This window comes from Bactrocera oleae, chromosome 3 (genome assembly GCF_042242935.1).
Source record: "Bactrocera oleae isolate idBacOlea1 chromosome 3, idBacOlea1, whole genome shotgun sequence".
Classification (NCBI taxonomy): domain Eukaryota; kingdom Metazoa; phylum Arthropoda; class Insecta; order Diptera; family Tephritidae; genus Bactrocera; species Bactrocera oleae.
The window spans coordinates 76,774,592-76,798,291 of record NC_091537.1 but is presented as its reverse complement, the minus strand read 5'-3'; the positions used below and the strand labels follow the sequence as shown (position 1 = coordinate 76,798,291).

At 33.5% G+C, this 23,700-nt stretch overlaps 1 protein-coding gene, 1 non-coding gene and 36 pseudogenes across 2 annotated transcripts in view; 37 read left to right on the top strand and 1 right to left on the bottom strand.

Annotated features, from left to right (window-relative positions):
* The window catches only part of mib2 (mind bomb 2), a 260,282-nt gene that overhangs the window by 60,524 nt on the left and 176,058 nt on the right, over positions 1 to 23,700 (bottom strand). The window lies entirely within an intron of this gene.
* On the top strand, positions 447 to 572 carry LOC138856756 (5S ribosomal RNA; annotated as a pseudogene).
* Positions 1,086 to 1,211, top strand: LOC138856755 (5S ribosomal RNA; annotated as a pseudogene).
* Positions 1,725 to 1,850, top strand: LOC138856754 (5S ribosomal RNA; annotated as a pseudogene).
* On the top strand, positions 2,375 to 2,500 carry LOC138856753 (5S ribosomal RNA; annotated as a pseudogene).
* LOC138856752 (5S ribosomal RNA) lies at positions 3,013 to 3,138 on the top strand (annotated as a pseudogene).
* Positions 3,651 to 3,776, top strand: LOC138856751 (5S ribosomal RNA; annotated as a pseudogene).
* Positions 4,289 to 4,414, top strand: LOC138856749 (5S ribosomal RNA; annotated as a pseudogene).
* Positions 4,938 to 5,063, top strand: LOC138856748 (5S ribosomal RNA; annotated as a pseudogene).
* LOC138856747 (5S ribosomal RNA) lies at positions 5,577 to 5,702 on the top strand (annotated as a pseudogene).
* Positions 6,216 to 6,341, top strand: LOC138856746 (5S ribosomal RNA; annotated as a pseudogene).
* On the top strand, positions 6,857 to 6,982 carry LOC138856745 (5S ribosomal RNA; annotated as a pseudogene).
* Positions 7,495 to 7,620, top strand: LOC138856744 (5S ribosomal RNA; annotated as a pseudogene).
* On the top strand, positions 8,132 to 8,257 carry LOC138856743 (5S ribosomal RNA; annotated as a pseudogene).
* On the top strand, positions 8,788 to 8,913 carry LOC138856742 (5S ribosomal RNA; annotated as a pseudogene).
* LOC138856827 (5S ribosomal RNA) lies at positions 9,427 to 9,552 on the top strand (annotated as a pseudogene).
* LOC138856741 (5S ribosomal RNA) lies at positions 10,065 to 10,190 on the top strand (annotated as a pseudogene).
* On the top strand, positions 10,715 to 10,833 carry LOC138856532 (5S ribosomal RNA). The gene has a single exon (XR_011395748.1). It is a non-coding gene; the product is annotated as a 5S ribosomal RNA (ribosomal RNA).
* LOC138856740 (5S ribosomal RNA) lies at positions 11,347 to 11,472 on the top strand (annotated as a pseudogene).
* Positions 11,984 to 12,109, top strand: LOC138856738 (5S ribosomal RNA; annotated as a pseudogene).
* On the top strand, positions 12,622 to 12,747 carry LOC138856737 (5S ribosomal RNA; annotated as a pseudogene).
* On the top strand, positions 13,280 to 13,405 carry LOC138856736 (5S ribosomal RNA; annotated as a pseudogene).
* On the top strand, positions 13,927 to 14,052 carry LOC138856735 (5S ribosomal RNA; annotated as a pseudogene).
* On the top strand, positions 14,585 to 14,710 carry LOC138856734 (5S ribosomal RNA; annotated as a pseudogene).
* On the top strand, positions 15,223 to 15,348 carry LOC138856733 (5S ribosomal RNA; annotated as a pseudogene).
* Positions 15,861 to 15,986, top strand: LOC138856732 (5S ribosomal RNA; annotated as a pseudogene).
* LOC138856731 (5S ribosomal RNA) lies at positions 16,510 to 16,635 on the top strand (annotated as a pseudogene).
* Positions 17,149 to 17,274, top strand: LOC138856730 (5S ribosomal RNA; annotated as a pseudogene).
* LOC138856729 (5S ribosomal RNA) lies at positions 17,788 to 17,913 on the top strand (annotated as a pseudogene).
* LOC138856727 (5S ribosomal RNA) lies at positions 18,427 to 18,552 on the top strand (annotated as a pseudogene).
* LOC138856726 (5S ribosomal RNA) lies at positions 19,066 to 19,191 on the top strand (annotated as a pseudogene).
* Positions 19,705 to 19,830, top strand: LOC138856725 (5S ribosomal RNA; annotated as a pseudogene).
* On the top strand, positions 20,354 to 20,479 carry LOC138856724 (5S ribosomal RNA; annotated as a pseudogene).
* LOC138856723 (5S ribosomal RNA) lies at positions 20,993 to 21,118 on the top strand (annotated as a pseudogene).
* Positions 21,643 to 21,768, top strand: LOC138856722 (5S ribosomal RNA; annotated as a pseudogene).
* LOC138856721 (5S ribosomal RNA) lies at positions 22,282 to 22,407 on the top strand (annotated as a pseudogene).
* Positions 22,933 to 23,058, top strand: LOC138856720 (5S ribosomal RNA; annotated as a pseudogene).
* On the top strand, positions 23,572 to 23,697 carry LOC138856719 (5S ribosomal RNA; annotated as a pseudogene).

Here is a 23,700-nt window from a genome sequence, read left to right as displayed (position 1 = left end):
ATATATTTATATATATTTATACACATACATATACATATATAAATATATATCATAAGAATTGGGAACTGCATAAGTGACACAATACATAATGAGTTAGTACATATGTACATATGTGCAACAGTAATATGAAATAGTGTCAGTACAATCTATCATTATGTTTACTATTGCTAGTTCACGCCTGCGTCTTCATATACGTGCAACTTAGAATATTTAAGATAAAGTATCTTTACCTGAATTTTGGCATAGACAATTAAGAAAATAATACATATTAAATATATTGAAAGGCGCAGAAACAGTTAAACAGTTGAGTCGGAGAATATTCGATGAATACTGTGATAAAGATGGAATAAAAAAGATACCCCAGTTGTAGTCCTAATCTCATTTGCAGACACTTTTCTTACGTGAAACGTAACGTACTCAAGTGGCAAATTCTAGGAAATTAGTATGCCAACGACCATACCACGCTGAATACATCGGTTCTCGTCCGATCACCGAAATTAAGCAGCGTCGGGATAAGGGCGCGGTTAGTACTTAGATGGGGGACCGCTTGGGAACACCGCGTGTTGTTGGCTCCCAACAACTTTTTGTTTTAATTACCTTTTTATTATTGTTGTTTTAGTTTCTTTAACAAAAAAAAAAAAATTTGTATATATATTTATATACATACATATACATATATAAATATATATCATAGGAATTGGGAACTGCATAAGTGACACAATACATAATGAGTTAGTACATATGTACATATGTGCAACAGTAATATGAAATAGTGTCAGTACAATCTATCATTATGTTTACTATTGCTAGTTCACGCCTGCGTCTTCATATACGTGCAACTTAGAATATTTAAGATAAAGTATCTTTACCTGAATTTTGGCATAGACTATTAAGAAAATAATACATATTAAATATATTGAAAGGCGCAGAAACAGTTAAACAGTTGAGTCGGAGAATATTCGATGAATACTGTGATAAAGATGGAATAAAAAAGATACCCCAGTTGTAGTCCTAATCTCATTTGCAGACACTTTTCTTACGTGAAACGTAACGTACTCAAGTGGCAAATTCTAGGAAATTAATATGCCAACGACCATACCACGCTGAATACATCGGTTCTCGTCCGATCACCGAAATTAAGCAGCGTCGGGATAAGGGCGCGGTTAGTACTTAGATGGGGGACCGCTTGGGAACACCGCGTGTTGTTGGCTCCCAACAACTTTTTGTTTTAATTACCTTTTTATTATTGTTGTTTTAGTTTCTTTAACAAAAAAAAAAACATTTTTATATATATTTATATACATACATATACATATATAAATATATATCATAGGAATTGGGAACTGCATAAGTGACACAATACATAATGAGTTAGTACATATGTACATATGTGCAACAGTAATATGAAATAGTGTCAGTACAATCTATCATTATGTTTACTATTGCTAGTTCACGCCTGCGTCTTCATATACGTGCAACTTAGAATATTTAAGATAAAGTATCTTTACCTGAATTTTGGCATAGACTATTAAGAAAATAATACATATTAAATATATTGAAAGGCGCAGAAACAGTTAAACAGTTGAGTCGGAGAATATTCGATGAATACTGTGATAAAGATGGAATAAAAAAGATACCCCAGTTGTAGTCCTAATCTCATTTGCAGACACTTTTCTTACGTGAAACGTAACGTACTCAAGTGGCAAATTCTAGGAAATTAATATGCCAACGACCATACCACGCTGAATACATCGGTTCTCGTCCGATCACCGAAATTAAGCAGCGTCGGGATAAGGGCGCGGTTAGTACTTAGATGGGGGACCGCTTGGGAACACCGCGTGTTGTTGGCTCCCAACAACTTTTTGTTTTAATTACCTTTTTATTATTGTTGTTTTAGTTTCTTTAACAAAAAAAAAAAACATTTTTATATATATTTATATATATTTATACACATACATATACATATATAAATATATATCATAAGAATTGGGAACTGCATAAGTGACACAATACATAATGAGTTAGTACATATGTACATATGTGCAACAGTAATATGAAATAGTGTCAGTACAATCTATCATTATGTTTACTATTGCTAGTTCACGCCTGCGTCTTCATATACGTGCAACTTAGAATATTTAAGATAAAGTATCTTTACCTGAATTTTGGCATAGACAATTAAGAAAATAATACATATTAAATATATTGAAAGGCGCAGAAACAGTTAAACAGTTGAGTCGGAGAATATTCGATGAATACTGTGATAAAGATGGAATAAAAAAGATACCCCAGTTGTAGTCCTAATCTCATTTGCAGACACTTTTCTTACGTGAAACGTAACGTACTCAAGTGGCAAATTCTAGGAAATTAGTATGCCAACGACCATACCACGCTGAATACATCGGTTCTCGTCCGATCACCGAAATTAAGCAGCGTCGGGATAAGGGCGCGGTTAGTACTTAGATGGGGGACCGCTTGGGAACACCGCGTGTTGTTGGCTCCCAACAACTTTTTGTTTTAATTACCTTTTTATTATTGTTGTTTTAGTTTCTTTAACAAAAAAAAAACATTTTTATATATATTTATATACATACATATACATATATAAATATATATCATAGGAATTGGGAACTGCATAAGTGACACAATACATAATGAGTTAGTACATATGTACATATGTGCAACAGTAATATGAAATAGTGTCAGTACAATCTATCATTATGTTTACTATTGCTAGTTCACGCCTGCGTCTTCATATACGTGCAACTTAGAATATTTAAGATAAAGTATCTTTACCTGAATTTTGGCATAGACTATTAAGAAAATAATACATATTAAATATATTGGAAGGCGCAGAAACAGTTAAACAGTTGAGTCGGAGAATATTCGATGAATACTGTGATAAAGATGGAATAAAAAAGATACCCCAGTTGTAGTCCTAATCTCATTTGCAGACACTTTTCTTACGTGAAACGTAACGTACTCAAGTGGCAAATTCTAGGAAATTAATATGCCAACGACCATACCACGCTGAATACATCGGTTCTCGTCCGATCACCGAAATTAAGCAGCGTCGGGATAAGGGCGCGGTTAGTACTTAGATGGGGGACCGCTTGGGAACACCGCGTGTTGTTGGCTCCCAACAACTTTTTGTTTTAATTACCTTTTTATTATTGTTGTTTTAGTTTCTTTAACAAAAAAAAAACATTTTTATATATATTTATATACATACATATACATATATAAATATATATCATAGGAATTGGGAACTGCATAAGTGACACAATACATAATGAGTTAGTACATATGTACATATGTGCAACAGTAATATGAAATAGTGTCAGTACAATCTATCATTATGTTTACTATTGCTAGTTCACGCCTGCGTCTTCATATACGTGCAACTTAGAATATTTAAGATAAAGTATCTTTACCTGAATTTTGGCATAGACAATTAAGAAAATAATACATATTAAATATATTGAAAGGCGCAGAAACAGTTAAACAGTTGAGTCGGAGAATATTCGATGAATACTGTGATAAAGATGGAATAAAAAAGATACCCCAGTTGTAGTCCTAATCTCATTTGCAGACACTTTTCTTACGTGAAACGTAACGTACTCAAGTGGCAAATTCTAGGAAATTAGTATGCCAACGACCATACCACGCTGAATACATCGGTTCTCGTCCGATCACCGAAATTAAGCAGCGTCGGGATAAGGGCGCGGTTAGTACTTAGATGGGGGACCGCTTGGGAACACCGCGTGTTGTTGGCTCCCAACAACTTTTTGTTTTAATTACCTTTTTATTATTGTTGTTTTAGTTTCTTTAACAAAAAAAAAACATTTTTATATATATTTATATACATACATATACATATATAAATATATATCATAGGAATTGGGAACTGCATAAGTGACACAATACATAATGAGTTAGTACATATGTACATATGTGCAACAGTAATATGAAATAGTGTCAGTACAATCTATCATTATGTTTACTATTGCTAGTTCACGCCTGCGTCTTCATATACGTGCAACTTAGAATATTTAAGATAAAGTATCTTTACCTGAATTTTGGCATAGACTATTAAGAAAATAATACATATTAAATATATTGAAAGGCGCAGAAACAGTTAAACAGTTGAGTCGGAGAATATTCGATGAATACTGTGATAAAGATGGAATAAAAAAGATACCCCAGTTGTAGTCCTAATCTCATTTGCAGACACTTTTCTTACGTGAAACGTAACGTACTCAAGTGGCAAATTCTAGGAAATTAGTATGCCAACGACCATACCACGCTGAATACATCGGTTCTCGTCCGATCACCGAAATTAAGCAGCGTCGGGATAAGGGCGCGGTTAGTACTTAGATGGGGGACCGCTTGGGAACACCGCGTGTTGTTGGCTCCCAACAACTTTTTGTTTTAATTACCTTTTTATTATTGTTGTTTTAGTTTCTTTAACAAAAAAAAAAACATTTTTATATATATTTATATATATTTATATACATACATATACATATATAAATATATATCATAAGAATTGGGAACTGCATAAGTGACACAATACATAATGAGTTAGTACATATGTACATATGTGCAACAGTAATATGAAATAGTGTCAGTACAATCTATCATTATGTTTACTATTGCTAGTTCACGCCTGCGTCTTCATATACGTGCAACTTAGAATATTTAAGATAAAGTATCTTTACCTGAATTTTGGCATAGACAATTAAGAAAATAATACATATTAAATATATTGAAAGGCGCAGAAACAGTTAAACAGTTGAGTCGGAGAATATTCGATGAATACTGTGATAAAGATGGAATAAAAAAGATACCCCAGTTGTAGTCCTAATCTCATTTGCAGACACTTTTCTTACGTGAAACGTAACGTACTCAAGTGGCAAATTCTAGGAAATTAATATGCCAACGACCATACCACGCTGAATACATCGGTTCTCGTCCGATCACCGAAATTAAGCAGCGTCGGGATAAGGGCGCGGTTAGTACTTAGATGGGGGACCGCTTGGGAACACCGCGTGTTGTTGGCTCCCAACAACTTTTTGTTTTAATTACCTTTTTATTATTGTTGTTTTAGTTTCTTTAACAAAAAAAAAAACATTTTTATATATATTTATATACATACATATACATATATAAATATATATCATAGGAATTGGGAACTGCATAAGTGACACAATACATAATGAGTTAGTACATATGTACATATGTGCAACAGTAATATGAAATAGTGTCAGTACAATCTATCATTATGTTTACTATTGCTAGTTCACGCCTGCGTCTTCATATACGTGCAACTTAGAATATTTAAGATAAAGTATCTTTACCTGAATTTTGGCATAGACTATTAAGAAAATAATACATATTAAATATATTGAAAGGCGCAGAAACAGTTAAACAGTTGAGTCGGAGAATATTCGATGAATACTGTGATAAAGATGGAATAAAAAAGATACCCCAGTTGTAGTCCTAATCTCATTTGCAGACACTTTTCTTACGTGAAACGTAACGTACTCAAGTGGCAAATTCTAGGAAATTAGTATGCCAACGACCATACCACGCTGAATACATCGGTTCTCGTCCGATCACCGAAATTAAGCAGCGTCGGGATAAGGGCGCGGTTAGTACTTAGATGGGGGACCGCTTGGGAACACCGCGTGTTGTTGGCTCCCAACAACTTTTTGTTTTAATTACCTTTTTATTATTGTTGTTTTAGTTTCTTTAACAAAAAAAAAAACATTTTTATATATATTTATATACATACATATACATATATAAATATATATCATAGGAATTGGGAACTGCATAAGTGACACAATACATAATGAGTTAGTACATATGTACATATGTGCAACAGTAATATGAAATAGTGTCAGTACAATCTATCATTATGTTTACTATTGCTAGTTCACGCCTGCGTCTTCATATACGTGCAACTTAGAATATTTAAGATAAAGTATCTTTACCTGAATTTTGGCATAGACTATTAAGAAAATAATACATATTAAATATATTGAAAGGCGCAGAAACAGTTAAACAGTTGAGTCGGAGAATATTCGATGAATACTGTGATAAAGATGGAATAAAAAAGATACCCCAGTTGTAGTCCTAATCTCATTTGCAGACACTTTTCTTACGTGAAACGTAACGTACTCAAGTGGCAAATTCTAGGAAATTAGTATGCCAACGACCATACCACGCTGAATACATCGGTTCTCGTCCGATCACCGAAATTAAGCAGCGTCGGGATAAGGGCGCGGTTAGTACTTAGATGGGGGACCGCTTGGGAACACCGCGTGTTGTTGGCTCCCAACAACTTTTTGTTTTAATTACCTTTTTATTATTGTTGTTTTAGTTTCTTTAACAAAAAAAAAAATATATTTTTATATATATTTATATACATACATATACATATATAAATATATATCATAAGAATTGGGAACTGCATAAGTGACACAATACATAATGAGTTAGTACATATGTACATATGTGCAACAGTAATATGAAATAGTGTCAGTACAATCTATCATTATGTTTACTATTGCTAGTTCACGCCTGCGTCTTCATATACGTGCAACTTAGAATATTTAAGATAAAGTATCTTTACCTGAATTTTGGCATAGACTATTAAGAAAATAATACATATTAAATATATTGAAAGGCGCAGAAACAGTTAAACAGTTGAGTCGGAGAATATTCGATGAATACTGTGATAAAGATGGAGTAAAAAAGATACCCCAGTTGTAGTCCTAATCTCATTTGCAGACACTTTTCTTACGTGAAACGTAACGTACTCAAGTGGCAAATTCTAGGAAATTAGTATGCCAACGACCATACCACGCTGAATACATCGGTTCTCGTCCGATCACCGAAATTAAGCAGCGTCGGGATAAGGGCGCGGTTAGTACTTAGATGGGGGACCGCTTGGGAACACCGCGTGTTGTTGGCTCCCAACAACTTTTTGTTTTAATTACCTTTTTATTATTGTTGTTTTAGTTTCTTTAACAAAAAAAAAACATTTTTATATATATTTATATACATACATATACATATATAAATATATATCATAGGAATTGGGAACTGCATAAGTGACACAATACATAATGAGTTAGTACATATGTACATATGTGCAACAGTAATATGAAATAGTGTCAGTACAATCTATCATTATGTTTACTATTGCTAGTTCACGCCTGCGTCTTCATATACGTGCAACTTAGAATATTTAAGATAAAGTATCTTTACCTGAATTTTGGCATAGACTATTAAGAAAATAATACATATTAAATATATTGAAAGGCGCAGAAACAGTTAAACAGTTGAGTCGGAGAATATTCGATGAATACTGTGATAAAGATGGAATAAAAAAGATACCCCAGTTGTAGTCCTAATCTCATTTGCAGACACTTTTCTTACGTGAAACGTAACGTACTCAAGTGGCAAATTCTAGGAAATTAGTATGCCAACGACCATACCACGCTGAATACATCGGTTCTCGTCCGATCACCGAAATTAAGCAGCGTCGGGATAAGGGCGCGGTTAGTACTTAGATGGGGGACCGCTTGGGAACACCGCGTGTTGTTGGCTCCCAACAACTTTTTGTTTTAATTACCTTTTTATTATTGTTGTTTTAGTTTCTTTAACAAAAAAAAAACATTTTTATATATATTTATATACATACATATACATATATAAATATATATCATAGGAATTGGGAACTGCATAAGTGACACAATACATAATGAGTTAGTACATATGTACATATGTGCAACAGTAATATGAAATAGTGTCAGTACAATCTATCATTATGTTTACTATTGCTAGTTCACGCCTGCGTCTTCATATACGTGCAACTTAGAATATTTAAGATAAAGTATCTTTACCTGAATTTTGGCATAGACTATTAAGAAAATAATACATATTAAATATATTGAAAGGCGCAGAAACAGTTAAACAGTTGAGTCGGAGAATATTCGATGAATACTGTGATAAAGATGGAATAAAAAAGATACCCCAGTTGTAGTCCTAATCTCATTTGCAGACACTTTTCTTACGTGAAACGTAACGTATTAAGTGGCAAATTCTAGGAAATTAGTATGCCAACGACCATACCACGCTGAATACATCGGTTCTCGTCCGATCACCGAAATTAAGCAGCGTCGGGATAAGGGCGCGGTTAGTACTTAGATGGGGGACCGCTTGGGAACACCGCGTGTTGTTGGCTCCCAACAACTTTTTGTTTTAATTACCTTTTTATTATTGTTGTTTTAGTTTCTTTAACAAAAAAAAAACATTTTTATATATATTTATATATATTTATATACATACATATACATATATAAATATATATCATAAGAATTGGGAACTGCATAAGTGACACAATACATAATGAGTTAGTACATATGTACATATGTGCAACAGTAATATGAAATAGTGTCAGTACAATCTATCATTATGTTTACTATTGCTAGTTCACGCCTGCGTCTTCATATACGTGCAACTTAGAATATTTAAGATAAAGTATCTTTACCTGAATTTTGGCATAGACAATTAAGAAAATAATACATATTAAATATATTGAAAGGCGCAGAAACAGTTTAACAGTTAAACAGTTGAGTCGGAGAATATTCGATGAATACTGTGATAAAGATGGAATAAAAAAGATACCCCAGTTGTAGTCCTAATCTCATTTGCAGACACTTTTCTTACGTGAAACGTAACGTACTCAAGTGGCAAATTCTAGGAAATTAGTATGCCAACGACCATACCACGCTGAATACATCGGTTCTCGTCCGATCACCGAAATTAAGCAGCGTCGGGATAAGGGCGCGGTTAGTACTTAGATGGGGGACCGCTTGGGAACACCGCGTGTTGTTGGCTCCCAACAACTTTTTGTTTTAATTACCTTTTTATTATTGTTGTTTTAGTTTCTTTAACAAAAAAAAAAAACATTTTTATATATATTTATATACATACATATCATATATAAATATATATCATAGGAATTGGGAACTGCATAAGTGACACAATACATAATGAGTTAGTACATATGTACATATGTGCAACAGTAATATGAAATAGTGTCAGTACAATCTATCATTATGTTTACTATTGCTAGTTCACGCCTGCGTCTTCATATACGTGCAACTTAGAATATTTAAGATAAAGTATCTTTACCTGAATTTTGGCATAGACTATTAAGAAAATAATACATATTAAATATATTGAAAGGCGCAGAAACAGTTAAACAGTTGAGTCGGAGAATATTCGATGAATACTGTGATAAAGATGGAATAAAAAAGATACCCCAGTTGTAGTCCTAATCTCATTTGCAGACACTTTTCTTACGTGAAACGTAACGTACTCAAGTGGCAAATTCTAGGAAATTAGTATGCCAACGACCATACCACGCTGAATACATCGGTTCTCGTCCGATCACCGAAATTAAGCAGCGTCGGGATAAGGGCGCGGTTAGTACTTAGATGGGGGACCGCTTGGGAACATCGCGTGTTGTTGGCTCCCAACAACTTTTTGTTTTAATTACCTTTTTATTATTGTTGTTTTAGTTTCTTTAACAAAAAAAAAACATTTTTATATATATTTATATACATACATATACATATATAAATATATATCATAGGAATTGGGAACTGCATAAGTGACACAATACATAATGAGTTAGTACATATGTACATATGTGCAACAGTAATATGAAATAGTGTCAGTACAATCTATCATTATGTTTACTATTGCTAGTTCACGCCTGCGTCTTCATATACGTGCAACTTAGAATATTTAAGATAAAGTATCTTTACCTGAATTTTGGCATAGACTATTAAGAAAATAATACATATTAAATATATTGAAAGGCGCAGAAACAGTTAAACAGTTGAGTCGGAGAATATTCGATGAATACTGTGATAAAGATGGAATAAAAAAGATACCCCAGTTGTAGTCCTAATCTCATTTGCAGACACTTTTCTTACGTGAAACGTAACGTACTCAAGTGGCAAATTCTAGGAAATTAATATGCCAACGACCATACCACGCTGAATACATCGGTTCTCGTCCGATCACCGAAATTAAGCAGCGTCGGGATAAGGGCGCGGTTAGTACTTAGATGGGGGACCGCTTGGGAACACCGCGTGTTGTTGGCTCCCAACAACTTTTTGTTTTAATTACCTTTTTATTATTGTTGTTTTAGTTTCTTTAACAAAAAAAAAAAACATTTTTATATATATTTATATATATTTATATACATACATATACATATATAAATATATATCATAAGAATTGGGAACTGCATAAGTGACACAATACATAATGAGTTAGTACATATGTACATATGTGCAACAGTAATATGAAATAGTGTCAGTACAATCTATCATTATGTTTACTATTGCTAGTTCACGCCTGCGTCTTCATATACGTGCAACTTAGAATATTTAAGATAAAGTATCTTTACCGGAATTTTGGCATAGACAATTAAGAAAATAATACATATTAAATATATTGAAAGGCGCAGAAACAGTTAAACAGTTGAGTCGGAGAATATTCGATGAATACTGTGATAAAGATGGAATAAAAAAGATACCCCAGTTGTAGTCCTAATCTCATTTGCAGACACTTTTCTTACGTGAAACGTAACGTACTCAAGTGGCAAATTCTAGGAAATTAGTATGCCAACGACCATACCACGCTGAATACATCGGTTCTCGTCCGATCACCGAAATTAAGCAGCGTCGGGCGCGGTTAGTACTTAGATGGGGGACCGCTTGGGAACACCGCGTGTTGTTGGCTCCCAACAACTTTTTGTTTTAATTACCTTTTTATTATTGTTGTTTTAGTTTCTTTAACAAAAAAAAAAACATTTTTATATATATTTATATACATACATATACATATATAAATATATATCATAGGAATTGGGAACTGCATAAGTGACACAATACATAATGAGTTAGTACATATGTACATATGTGCAACAGTAATATGAAATAGTGTCAGTACAATCTATCATTATGTTTACTATTGCTAGTTCACGCCTGCGTCTTCATATACGTGCAACTTAGAATATTTAAGATAAAGTATCTTTACCTGAATTTTGGCATAGACAATTAAGAAAATAATACATATTAAATATATTGAAAGGCGCAGAAACAGTTAAACAGTTGAGTCGGAGAATATTCGATGAATACTGTGATAAAGATGGAATAAAAAAGATACCCCAGTTGTAGTCCTAATCTCATTTGCAGACACTTTTCTTACGTGAAACGTAACGTACTCAAGTGGCAAATTCTAGGAAATTAGTATGCCAACGACCATACCACGCTGAATACATCGGTTCTCGTCCGATCACCGAAATTAAGCAGCGTCGGGATAAGGGCGCGGTTAGTACTTAGATGGGGGACCGCTTGGGAACACCGCGTGTTGTTGGCTCCCAACAACTTTTTGTTTTAATTACCTTTTTATTATTGTTGTTTTAGTTTCTTTAACAAAAAAAAAACATTTTTATATATATTTATATACATACATATACATATATAAATATATATCATAGGAATTGGGAACTGCATAAGTGACACAATACATAATGAGTTAGTACATATGTACATATGTGCAACAGTAATATGAAATAGTGTCAGTACAATCTATCATTATGTTTACTATTGCTAGTTCACGCCTGCGTCTTCATATACGTGCAACTTAGAATATTTAAGATAAAGTATCTTTACCTGAATTTTGGCATAGACTATTAAGAAAATAATACATATTAAATATATTGAAAGGCGCAGAAACAGTTAAACAGTTGAGTCGGAGAATATTCGATGAATACTGTGATAAAGATGGAATAAAAAAGATACCCCAGTTGTAGTCCTAATCTCATTTGCAGACACTTTTCTTACGTGAAACGTAACGTATTAAGTGGCAAATTCTAGGAAATTAGTATGCCAACGACCATACCACGCTGAATACATCGGTTCTCGTCCGATCACCGAAATTAAGCAGCGTCGGGATAAGGGCGCGGTTAGTACTTAGATGGGGGACCGCTTGGGAACACCGCGTGTTGTTGGCTCCCAACAACTTTTTGTTTTAATTACCTTTTTATTATTGTTGTTTTAGTTTCTTTAACAAAAAAAAAACATTTTTATATATATTTATATACATACATATACATATATAAATATATATCATAGGAATTGGGAACTGCATAAGTGACACAATACATAATGAGTTAGTACATATGTACATATGTGCAACAGTAATATGAAATAGTGTCAGTACAATCTATCATTATGTTTACTATTGCTAGTTCACGCCTGCGTCTTCATATACGTGCAACTTAGAATATTTAAGATAAAGTATCTTTACCTGAATTTTGGCATAGACTATTAAGAAAATAATACATATTAAATATATTGAAAGGCGCAGAAACAGTTAAACAGTTGAGTCGGAGAATATTCGATGAATACTGTGATAAAGATGGAATAAAAAAGATACCCCAGTTGTAGTCCTAATCTCATTTGCAGACACTTTTCTTACGTGAAACGTAACGTACTCAAGTGGCAAATTCTAGGAAATTAGTATGCCAACGACCATACCACGCTGAATACATCGGTTCTCGTCCGATCACCGAAATTAAGCAGCGTCGGGATAAGGGCGCGGTTAGTACTTAGATGGGGGACCGCTTGGGAACACCGCGTGTTGTTGGCTCCCAACAACTTTTTGTTTTAATTACCTTTTTATTATTGTTGTTTTAGTTTCTTTAACAAAAAAAAAAAACATTTTTATATATATTTATATATATTTATATACATACATATACATATATAAATATATATCATAAGAATTGGGAACTGCATAAGTGACACAATACATAATGAGTTAGTACATATGTACATATGTGCAACAGTAATATGAAATAGTGTCAGTACAATCTATCATTATGTTTACTATTGCTAGTTCACGCCTGCGTCTTCATATACGTGCAACTTAGAATATTTAAGATAAAGTATCTTTACCTGAATTTTGGCATAGACAATTAAGAAAATAATACATATTAAATATATTGAAAGGCGCAGAAACAGTTTAACAGTTAAACAGTTGAGTCGGAGAATATTCGATGAATACTGTGATAAAGATGGAATAAAAAAGATACCCCAGTTGTAGTCCTAATCTCATTTGCAGACACTTTTCTTACGTGAAACGTAACGTACTCAAGTGGCAAATTCTAGGAAATTAGTATGCCAACGACCATACCACGCTGAATACATCGGTTCTCGTCCGATCACCGAAATTAAGCAGCGTCGGGATAAGGGCGCGGTTAGTACTTAGATGGGGGACCGCTTGGGAACACCGCGTGTTGTTGGCTCCCAACAACTTTTTGTTTTAATTACCTTTTTATTATTGTTGTTTTAGTTTCTTTAACAAAAAAAAAAACATTTTTATATATATTTATATACATACATATACATATATAAATATATATCATAGGAATTGGGAACTGCATAAGTGACACAATACATAATGAGTTAGTACATATGTACATATGTGCAACAGTAATATGAAATAGTGTCAGTACAATCTATCATTATGTTTACTATTGCTAGTTCACGCCTGCGTCTTCATATACGTGCAACTTAGAATATTTAAGATAAAGTATCTTTACCTGAATTTTGGCATAGACAATTAAGAAAATAATACATATTAAATATATTGAAAGGCGCAGAAACAGTTTAACAGTTAAACAGTTGAGTCGGAGAATATTCGATGAATACTGTGATAAAGATGGAATAAAAAAGATACCCCAGTTGTAGTCCTAATCTCATTTGCAGACACTTTTCTTACGTGAAACGTAACGTACTCAAGTGGCAAATTCTAGGAAATTAGTATGCCAACGACCATACCACGCTGAATACATCGGTTCTCGTCCGATCACCGAAATTAAGCAGCGTCGGGATAAGGGCGCGGTTAGTACTTAGATGGGGGACCGCTTGGGAACACCGCGTGTTGTTGGCTCCCAACAACTTTTTGTTTTAATTACCTTTTTATTATTGTTGTTTTAGTTTCTTTAACAAAAAAAAAAAACATTTTTATATATATTTATATATATTTATATACATACATATACATATATAAATATATATCATAAGAATTGGGAACTGCATAAGTGACACAATACATAATGAGTTAGTACATATGTACATATGTGCAACAGTAATATGAAATAGTGTCAGTACAATCTATCATTATGTTTACTATTGCTAGTTCACGCCTGCGTCTTCATATACGTGCAACTTAGAATATTTAAGATAAAGTATCTTTACCTGAATTTTGGCATAGACAATTAAGAAAATAATACATATTAAATATATTGAAAGGCGCAGAAACAGTTTAACAGTTAAACAGTTGAGTCGGAGAATATTCGATGAATACTGTGATAAAGATGGAATAAAAAAGATACCCCAGTTGTAGTCCTAATCTCATTTGCAGACACTTTTCTTACGTGAAACGTAACGTACTCAAGTGGCAAATTCTAGGAAATTAGTATGCCAACGACCATACCACGCTGAATACATCGGTTCTCGTCCGATCACCGAAATTAAGCAGCGTCGGGATAAGGGCGCGGTTAGTACTTAGATGGGGGACCGCTTGGGAACACCGCGTGTTGTTGGCTCCCAACAACTTTTTGTTTTAATTACCTTTTTATTATTGTTGTTTTAGTTTCTTTAACAAAAAAAAAACATTTTTATATATATTTATATACATACATATACATATATAAATATATATCATAGGAATTGGGAACTGCATAAGTGACACAATACATAATGAGTTAGTACATATGTACATATGTGCAACAGTAATATGAAATAGTGTCAGTACAATCTATCATTATGTTTACTATTGCTAGTTCACGCCTGCGTCTTCATATACGTGCAACTTAGAATATTTAAGATAAAGTATCTTTACCTGAATTTTGGCATAGACTATTAAGAAAATAATACATATTAAATATATTGAAAGGCGCAGAAACAGTTAAACAGTTGAGTCGGAGAATATTCGATGAATACTGTGATAAAGATGGAATAAAAAAGATACCCCAGTTGTAGTCCTAATCTCATTTGCAGACACTTTTCTTACGTGAAACGTAACGTACTCAAGTGGCAAATTCTAGGAAATTAGTATGCCAACGACCATACCACGCTGAATACATCGGTTCTCGTCCGATCACCGAAATTAAGCAGCGTCGGGATAAGGGCGCGGTTAGTACTTAGATGGGGGACCGCTTGGGAACACCGCGTGTTGTTGGCTCCCAACAACTTTTTGTTTTAATTACCTTTTTATTATTGTTGTTTTAGTTTCTTTAACAAAAAAAAAACATTTTTATATATATTTATATACATACATATACATATATAAATATATATCATAGGAATTGGGAACTGCATAAGTGACACAATACATAATGAGTTAGTACATATGTACATATGTGCAACAGTAATATGAAATAGTGTCAGTACAATCTATCATTATGTTTACTATTGCTAGTTCACGCCTGCGTCTTCATATACGTGCAACTTAGAATATTTAAGATAAAGTATCTTTACCTGAATTTTGGCATAGACTATTAAGAAAATAATACATATTAAATATATTGAAAGGCGCAGAAACAGTTAAACAGTTGAGTCGGAGAATATTCGATGAATACTGTGATAAAGATGGAATAAAAAAGATACCCCAGTTGTAGTCCTAATCTCATTTGCAGACACTTTTCTTACGTGAAACGTAACGTACTCAAGTGGCAAATTCTAGGAAATTAATATGCCAACGACCATACCACGCTGAATACATCGGTTCTCGTCCGATCACCGAAATTAAGCAGCGTCGGGATAAGGGCGCGGTTAGTACTTAGATGGGGGACCGCTTGGGAACACCGCGTGTTGTTGGCTCCCAACAACTTTTTGTTTTAATTACCTTTTTATTATTGTTGTTTTAGTTTCTTTAACAAAAAAAAAAACATTTTTATATATATTTATATATATTTATATACATACATATACATATATAAATATATATCATAAGAATTGGGAACTGCATAAGTGACACAATACATAATGAGTTAGTACATATGTACATATGTGCAACAGTAATATGAAATAGTGTCAGTACAATCTATCATTATGTTTACTATTGCTAGTTCACGCCTGCGTCTTCATATACGTGCAACTTAGAATATTTAAGATAAAGTATCTTTACCTGAATTTTGGCATAGACAATTAAGAAAATAATACATATTAAATATATTGAAAGGCGCAGAAACAGTTAAACAGTTGAGTCGGAGAATATTCGATGAATACTGTGATAAAGATGGAATAAAAAAGATACCCCAGTTGTAGTCCTAATCTCATTTGCAGACACTTTTCTTACGTGAAACGTAACGTACTCAAGTGGCAAATTCTAGGAAATTAGTATGCCAACGACCATACCACGCTGAATACATCGGTTCTCGTCCGATCACCGAAATTAAGCAGCGTCGGGATAAGGGCGCGGTTAGTACTTAGATGGGGGACCGCTTGGGAACACCGCGTGTTGTTGGCTCCCAACAACTTTTTGTTTTAATTACCTTTTTATTATTGTTGTTTTAGTTTCTTTAACAAAAAAAAAAACATTTTTATATATATTTATATACATACATATACATATATAAATATATATCATAGGAATTGGGAACTGCATAAGTGACACAATACATAATGAGTTAGTACATATGTACATATGTGCAACAGTAATATGAAATAGTGTCAGTACAATCTATCATTATGTTTACTATTGCTAGTTCACGCCTGCGTCTTCATATACGTGCAACTTAGAATATTTAAGATAAAGTATCTTTACCTGAATTTTGGCATAGACAATTAAGAAAATAATACATATTAAATATATTGAAAGGCGCAGAAACAGTTAAACAGTTGAGTCGGAGAATATTCGATGAATACTGTGATAAAGATGGAATAAAAAAGATACCCCAGTTGTAGTCCTAATCTCATTTGCAGACACTTTTCTTACGTGAAACGTAACGTACTCAAGTGGCAAATTCTAGGAAATTAGTATGCCAACGACCATACCACGCTGAATACATCGGTTCTCGTCCGATCACCGAAATTAAGCAGCGTCGGGATAAGGGCGCGGTTAGTACTTAGATGGGGGACCGCTTGGGAACACCGCGTGTTGTTGGCTCCCAACAACTTTTTGTTTTAATTACCTTTTTATTATTGTTGTTTTAGTTTCTTTAACAAAAAAAAAAACATTTTTATATATATTTATATACATACATATACATATATAAATATATATCATAGGAATTGGGAACTGCATAAGTGACACAATACATAATGAGTTAGTACATATGTACATATGTGCAACAGTAATATGAAATAGTGTCAGTACAATCTATCATTATGTTTACTATTGCTAGTTCACGCCTGCGTCTTCATATACGTGCAACTTAGAATATTTAAGATAAAGTATCTTTACCTGAATTTTGGCATAGACAATTAAGAAAATAATACATATTAAATATATTGAAAGGCGCAGAAACAGTTAAACAGTTGAGTCGGAGAATATTCGATGAATACTGTGATAAAGATGGAATAAAAAAGATACCCCAGTTGTAGTCCTAATCTCATTTGCAGACACTTTTCTTACGTGAAACGTAACGTACTCAAGTGGCAAATTCTAGGAAATTAGTATGCCAACGACCATACCACGCTGAATACATCGGTTCTCGTCCGATCACCGAAATTAAGCAGCGTCGGGATAAGGGCGCGGTTAGTACTTAGATGGGGGACCGCTTGGGAACACCGCGTGTTGTTGGCTCCCAACAACTTTTTGTTTTAATTACCTTTTTATTATTGTTGTTTTAGTTTCTTTAACAAAAAAAAAAACATTTTTATATATATTTATATACATACATATACATATATAAATATATATCATAGGAATTGGGAACTGCATAAGTGACACAATACATAATGAGTTAGTACATATGTACATATGTGCAACAGTAATATGAAATAGTGTCAGTACAATCTATCATTATGTTTACTATTGCTAGTTCACGCCTGCGTCTTCATATACGTGCAACTTAGAATATTTAAGATAAAGTATCTTTACCTGAATTTTGGCATAGACAATTAAGAAAATAATACATATTAAATATATTGAAAGGCGCAGAAACAGTTAAACAGTTGAGTCGGAGAATATTCGATGAATACTGTGATAAAGATGGAATAAAAAAGATACCCCAGTTGTAGTCCTAATCTCATTTGCAGACACTTTTCTTACGTGAAACGTAACGTACTCAAGTGGCAAATTCTAGGAAATTAGTATGCCAACGACCATACCACGCTGAATACATCGGTTCTCGTCCGATCACCGAAATTAAGCAGCGTCGGGATAAGGGCGCGGTTAGTACTTAGATGGGGGACCGCTTGGGAACACCGCGTGTTGTTGGCTCCCAACAACTTTTTGTTTTAATTACCTTTTTATTATTGTTGTTTTAGTTTCTTTAACAAAAAAAAAAACATTTTTATATATATTTATATACATACATATACATATATAAATATATATCATAGGAATTGGGAACTGCATAAGTGACACAATACATAATGAGTTAGTACATATGTACATATGTGCAACAGTAATATGAAATAGTGTCAGTACAATCTATCATTATGTTTACTATTGCTAGTTCACGCCTGCGTCTTCATATACGTGCAACTTAGAATATTTAAGATAAAGTATCTTTACCTGAATTTTGGCATAGACTATTAAGAAAATAATACATATTAAATATATTGAAAGGCGCAGAAACAGTTAAACAGTTGAGTCGGAGAATATTCGATGAATACTGTGATAAAGATGGAATAAAAAAGATACCCCAGTTGTAGTCCTAATCTCATTTGCAGACACTTTTCTTACGTGAAACGTAACGTACTCAAGTGGCAAATTCTAGGAAATTAGTATGCCAACGACCATACCACGCTGAATACATCGGTTCTCGTCCGATCACCGAAATTAAGCAGCGTCGGGATAAGGGCGCGGTTAGTACTTAGATGGGGGACCGCTTGGGAACACCGCGTGTTGTTGGCTCCCAACAACTTTTTGTTTTAATTACCTTTTTATTATTGTTGTTTTAGTTTCTTTAACAAAAAAAAAAACATTTTTATATATATTTATATACATACATATACATATATAAATATATATCATAGGAATTGGGAACTGCATAAGTGACACAATACATAATGAGTTAGTACATATGTACATATGTGCAACAGTAATATGAAATAGTGTCAGTACAATCTATCATTATGTTTACTATTGCTAGTTCACGCCTGCGTCTTCATATACGTGCAACTTAGAATATTTAAGATAAAGTATCTTTACCTGAATTTTGGCATAGACTATTAAGAAAATAATACATATTAAATATATTGAAAGGCGCAGAAACAGTTAAGCAGTTGAGTCGGAGAATATTCGATGAATACTGTGATAAAGATGGAATAAAAAAGATACCCCAGTTGTAGTCCTAATCTCATTTGCAGACACTTTTCTTACGTGAAACGTAACGTACTCAAGTGGCAAATTCTAGGAAATTAGTATGCCAACGACCATACCACGCTGAATACATCGGTTCTCGTCCGATCACCGAAATTAAGCAGCGTCGGGATAAGGGCGCGGTTAGTACTTAGATGGGGGACCGCTTGGGAACACCGCGTGTTGTTGGCTCCCAACAACTTTTTGTTTTAATTACCTTTTTATTATTGTTGTTTTAGTTTCTTTAACAAAAAAAAAAACATTTTTATATATATTTATATATATTTATATACATACATATACATATATAAATATATATCATAAGAATTGGGAACTGCATAAGTGACACAATACATAATGAGTTAGTACATATGTACATATGTGCAACAGTAATATGAAATAGTGTCAGTACAATCTATCATTATGTTTACTATTGCTAGTTCACGCCTGCGTCTTCATATACGTGCAACTTAGAATATTTAAGATAAAGTATCTTTACCTGAATTTTGGCATAGACAATTAAGAAAATAATACATATTAAATATATTGAAAGGCGCAGAAACAGTTAAACAGTTGAGTCGGAGAATATTCGATGAATACTGTGATAAAGATGGAATAAAAAAGATACCCCAGTTGTAGTCCTAATCTCATTTGCAGACACTTTTCTTACGTGAAACGTAACGTACTCAAGTGGCAAATTCTAGGAAATTAGTATGCCAACGACCATACCACGCTGAATACATCGGTTCTCGTCCGATCACCGAAATTAAGCAGCGTCGGGATAAGGGCGCGGTTAGTACTTAGATGGGGGACCGCTTGGGAACACCGCGTGTTGTTGGCTCCCAACAACTTTTTGTTTTAATTACCTTTTTATTATTGTTGTTTTAGTTTCTTTAACAAAAAAAAAAACATTTTTATATATATTTATATACATACATATACATATATAAATATATATCATAGGAATTGGGAACTGCATAAGTGACACAATACATAATGAGTTAGTACATATGTACATATGTGCAACAGTAATATGAAATAGTGTCAGTACAATCTATCATTATGTTTACTATTGCTAGTTCACGCCTGCGTCTTCATATACGTGCAACTTAGAATATTTAAGATAAAGTATCTTTACCTGAATTTTGGCATAGACTATTAAGAAAATAATACATATTAAATATATTGAAAGGCGCAGAAACAGTTAAACAGTTGAGTCGGAGAATATTCGATGAATACTGTGATAAAGATGGAATAAAAAAGATACCCCAGTTGTAGTCCTAATCTCATTTGCAGACACTTTTCTTACGTGAAACGTAACGTACTCAAGTGGCAAATTCTAGGAAATTAGTATGCCAACGACCATACCACGCTGAATACATCGGTTCTCGTCCGATCACCGAAATTAAGCAGCGTCGGGATAAGGGCGCGGTTAGTACTTAGATGGGGGACCGCTTGGGAACACCGCGTGTTGTTGGCTCCCAACAACTTTTTGTTTTAATTACCTTTTTATTATTGTTGTTTTAGTTTCTTTAACAAAAAAAAAAAACATTTTTATATATATTTATATATATTTATATACATACATATACATATATAAATATATATCATAAGAATTGGGAACTGCATAAGTGACACAATACATAATGAGTTAGTACATATGTACATATGTGCAACAGTAATATGAAATAGTGTCAGTACAATCTATCATTATGTTTACTATTGCTAGTTCACGCCTGCGTCTTCATATACGTGCAACTTAGAATATTTAAGATAAAGTATCTTTACCTGAATTTTGGCATAGACAATTAAGAAAATAATACATATTAAATATATTGAAAGGCGCAGAAACAGTTAAACAGTTGAGTCGGAGAATATTCGATGAATACTGTGATAAAGATGGAATAAAAAAGATACCCCAGTTGTAGTCCTAATCTCATTTGCAGACACTTTTCTTACGTGAAACGTAACGTACTCAAGTGGCAAATTCTAGGAAATTAGTATGCCAACGACCATACCACGCTGAATACATCGGTTCTCGTCCGATCACCGAAATTAAGCAGCGTCGGGATAAGGGCGCGGTTAGTACTTAGATGGGGGACCGCTTGGGAACACCGCGTGTTGTTGGCTCCCAACAACTTTTTGTTTTAATTACCTTTTTATTATTGTTGTTTTAGTTTCTTTAACAAAAAAAAAAACATTTTTATATATATTTATATACATACATATACATATATAAATATATATCATAGGAATTGGGAACTGCATAAGTGACACAATACATAATGAGTTAGTACATATGTACATATGTGCAACAGTAATATGAAATAGTGTCAGTACAATCTATCATTATGTTTACTATTGCTAGTTCACGCCTGCGTCTTCATATACGTGCAACTTAGAATATTTAAGATAAAGTATCTTTACCTGAATTTTGGCATAGACAATTAAGAAAATAATACATATTAAATATATTGAAAGGCGCAGAAACAGTTAAACAGTTGAGTCGGAGAATATTCGATGAATACTGTGATAAAGATGGAATAAAAAAGATACCCCAGTTGTAGTCCTAATCTCATTTGCAGACACTTTTCTTACGTGAAACGTAACGTACTCAAGTGGCAAATTCTAGGAAATTAGTATGCCAACGACCATACCACGCTGAATACATCGGTTCTCGTCCGATCACCGAAATTAAGCAGCGTCGGGATAAGGGCGCGGTTAGTACTTAGATGGGGGACCGCTTGGGAACACCGCGTGTTGTTGGCTCCCAACAACTTTTTGTTTTAATTACCTTTTTATTATTGTTGTTTTAGTTTCTTTAACAAAAAAAAAAAAACATTTTTATATATATTTATATATATTTATATACATACATATACATATATAAATATATATCATAAGAATTGGGAACTGCATAAGTGACACAATACATAATGAGTTAGTACATATGTACATATGTGCAACAGTAATATGAAATAGTGTCAGTACAATCTATCATTATGTTTACTATTGCTAGTTCACGCCTGCGTCTTCATATACGTGCAACTTAGAATATTTAAGATAAAGTATCTTTACCTGAATTTTGGCATAGACAATTAAGAAAATAATACATATTAAATATATTGAAAGGCGCAGAAACAGTTAAACAGTTGAGTCGGAGAATATTCGATGAATACTGTGATAAAGATGGAATAAAAAAGATACCCCAGTTGTAGTCCTAATCTCATTTGCAGACACTTTTCTTACGTGAAACGTAACGTACTCAAGTGGCAAATTCTAGGAAATTAATATGCCAACGACCATACCACGCTGAATACATCGGTTCTCGTCCGATCACCGAAATTAAGCAGCGTCGGGATAAGGGCGCGGTTAGTACTTAGATGGGGGACCGCTTGGGAACACCGCGTGTTGTTGGCTCCCAACAACTTTTTGTTTTAATTACCTTTTTATTATTGTTGTTTTAGTTTCTTTAACAAAAAAAAAAACATTTTTATATATATTTATATACATACATATACATATATAAATATATATCATAGGAATTGGGAACTGCATAAGTGACACAATACATAATGAGTTAGTACATATGTACATATGTGCAACAGTAATATGAAATAGTGTCAGTACAATCTATCATTATGTTTACTATTGCTAGTTCACGCCTGCGTCTTCATATACGTGCAACTTAGAATATTTAAGATAAAGTATCTTTACCTGAATTTTGGCATAGACTATTAAGAAAATAATACATATTAAATATATTGAAAGGCGCAGAAACAGTTAAACAGTTGAGTCGGAGAATATTCGATGAATACTGTGATAAAGATGGAATAAAAAAGATACCCCAGTTGTAGTCCTAATCTCATTTGCAGACACTTTTCTTACGTGAAACGTAACGTACTCAAGTGGCAAATTCTAGGAAATTAGTATGCCAACGACCATACCACGCTGAATACATCGGTTCTCGTCCGATCACCGAAATTAAGCAGCGTCGGGATAAGGGCGCGGTTAGTACTTAGATGGGGGACCGCTTGGGAACACCGCGTGTTGTTGGCTCCC